This window comes from Pteropus alecto, unplaced genomic scaffold, assembly GCF_000325575.1.
Source record: "Pteropus alecto unplaced genomic scaffold, ASM32557v1 scaffold122, whole genome shotgun sequence".
In the NCBI taxonomy this organism is placed as follows: Eukaryota; Metazoa; Chordata; class Mammalia; order Chiroptera; family Pteropodidae; genus Pteropus; species Pteropus alecto.
In genome coordinates, this window is record NW_006431917.1 from 288,089 (window position 1) to 291,137 (window position 3,049).

Sequence of the window (3,049 nt, forward strand, 5' to 3'; positions counted from 1 at the left end):
TCCACTGCTGTTGTTCACAATATGTATTTTACCAAACATTAAAAAAGCAATGTGCAATAGTGTGTCTAGTATACCACTGTTAGTGAAATGGAAAGAAAAAAATTTATAATAGTTTTTACTTGCATAAAGAAACTAAGCTAATCAAAGAAAATGAATAAAATTCGTTTATCTGTATTGGGGCAACTTGGGCAAGTGTGGGACAAAGGTGGGCAAACTGGTCCCACGTTTCCCCTGAATTTCATTCACTATAATACTTATCACTATATTATGGGTTTTTTTTTTTTTAATTTTTGAACTAAATGTATACATTACCTATTCAAAAAATTAAACTATTCCTAAAAACTATCACGAATATATTCAGAAAGATAAGAAATAAGATGATATACAGGATATAAGAATAGGGTGCTAAAAGAAACATTTAGAAAACCAGAGTTTTTCAAAATTAAAACTTTGACTTAAAACACTGAATTAAAATGTTTATGGCAATAATGAGAAACTAAATAGACAGACTAGAAGACAAAGTTGGCAAAGTTTACCAGAAAGAAGAGTAGCAAAGAAACAGAAAACAGTAGAGGAAAAAAATGGAGAACCAACATCTGAAAAACAGAAATTTCAAAAAGAAAATAGGGAAATATTTATGTGGAGGGAAGCAGTTTAGGATAAAAACTTCAAAATCCTGCACAAAATTAATTTCTAAATAGGAATTTTATTCTCAGCCAAAAATATCAAAATAGCATGAGGACAACATAAAGGAGAGTTTCCTTGACATTCCACCTCTCCACTGTCACACTGTTGACGTCTAGATGTGGACATGATACTCATGTATTGTTCATTCTTGGTGGAAAGATCGAGATTTGTTTCAGGGGCAGTAGGAGAGTCTGGCTGCTTACTGTGACCCATCTGCCTCTGTCCTGAGGCTCTGGAGACAGATTTGAGATAGTTACTCTTGGGATGAATTCCCACCCTGGGACTCCTCCTCACCTCACATGAGTTGCCATGTTCCTCTGGAGCCAGGGCCAGGGATTTCTGGGGAGAGGTCCAATTAGCTGGCACGGTTATGCTGGGTTTCATCCTTTATTCTCTCAGGATCCTAAAGCTTGGTGAACATCTGTGAACTCAAACAGAGCTACTGGGAAGAGGAAGAGGAGGTCTGAAGGAAGATCTTGCCCAGGGACTCCCCAGAGACATCAAGAAACCTGGAAAGGCAATGTCCACATGGTTAGTCTTTCAATATTCATCACGTCAACATTTCCTAGGAACACCAAGGTGTAGTTTCCTGAGCTAGACACCACACAATGGTGGTTCTCAAACTTGAGTGTACATCTGAATCACCCAGAGGGCTTGTTAAAATACAGTTTAAAATTCTCAGCCTCACTCCCACAGTTTCTGATTCAGTAGGTCTAGGGTAGGACTTGTCTCAGTCCATTCAAGCTGCTGTAAGAAAATACCACAAAGTAGGTAGCTTATGAAAAATAGAAATTACCTGCTCACAGTTCTGGAGACTAAGAAGTCCAACACGTTTTGGTGAGAGCCTCTTCCTGGTTCATAGCCAGCACACTCTCACTATGTCTTCACATGGTGGAAGGGGCTAGGAAGCTCTGTAGAATCTCTTTTATAAAAGCACCAATCTCATTCATGAGGACTCCACCCACATAACTTAATCACCTCCCAAAGGCCTACCTCCTAGGGCTATACTTTTGGAGCTTAGGATTTCAACATATGAATGGGGAGGCGGGGAGGGCACGGGCAACAAACATTCAGACCACTGTAGGGCCCAAGAATTTGAATTTCTAACTACTGCCCAGGTGCTGCTGAAGCGGCTGGTCATGGGACCACACTTTAAGAACCAGTGCTTTGGAGAATATGGTTTAACAAAATCTGTGATAAGTATTCGTCAAGGTAAAATATAGGAATAAGCATAAGATATGGAGTAATGTTACTGAAGATTTGAATTGAAGCTCTGTTACCTTTCAGCTACAAAAATATGAAGAAGTTATTTCAGTTTGTTTCAAAATGAGGATGGAAGTGCATACTTGGGTTATGAAAATTAAATGTTATTATGTTTGTAAAGTACTCGGCATCTCCCTGGCACCCAAAAGCATGCAATAAATATCAGCAATTACCAATCATTATTAGATATTAAAAACTCAATATAAAAACAACATAATCAAAAGAGGTAAAATGATAGACCAGACAAATTGATTTATATATGTAATAAAAGTGGCATTGAGTGTGCATAAGACATTCTTTGAGTAAATGCACTGACATAACTGGCCATCCACCTAGAACAAAACTAAATCCCCAACACACACTACACAATTGGACTGAATTCCAGCAGGACTAAACATTTAAGTATAGGTATTTAAAATCTCCTAAAGAATATTGAAATAAGTTTTAAGAGTATATGTTTGTATAGCATGTGTTAAGGTGGGAGGGGCCTTATTATATATGAGAGAAAACCTAAAAACTATAAAAAAACCAAATATTTCTGATTAGATATTTCCTAATAATATGTGAAAATACACCTGAAAAATAAAAATGAAGATATACATGTAAATTTTCAATACGTGATTATAGGTCATCTCTAACATTAAAAAGAAAATCTAGCGGATCAATAAGGAAAAAACAAGTTCAGAGAAAAATGGACAAAAGATTCACAGAAAAGGAAATTTAAATGGCAATTAACTAGAAGATTCCAATTTTACTAACCGGAAAAGGCATTAGAGCCATTAGATATAATTTTTTTTCAGAAATGTAAAACCTTAAAAAACAAACTGCTCTTTTTCATGGCACCTCAGAGGTGGTCGGCCGCTTCAGGACAAAGCTGAACATCTCTTTCCCAGCCACTGGCTGCCAGAAGCTCATTGAAGTGGACAATAAAGAAAAACTTCGTACCTTTTATGAGAAGCGTATGGCCACAGAAGTTGTTGCTGATGCTCTGGGTGAAAAATGGAAGGGTTATGTGGCTCAAATCAGTGGTGGGAACGACAAACAAGGACTCCCCATGAAGCAGGGTGTCTTGACCCATGAGCATATCTGCTTGCAACTA

The 3,049-nt window shown here is 37.3% G+C and overlaps 1 pseudogene; it reads left to right on the plus strand.

Moving 5' to 3' along the window:
• The first annotated feature begins 2,767 nt into the window (after nt 1-2,767).
• LOC107196775 overlaps nt 2,768-3,049 on the plus strand; it is a 1,675-nt pseudogene continuing 1,393 nt past the window's right edge.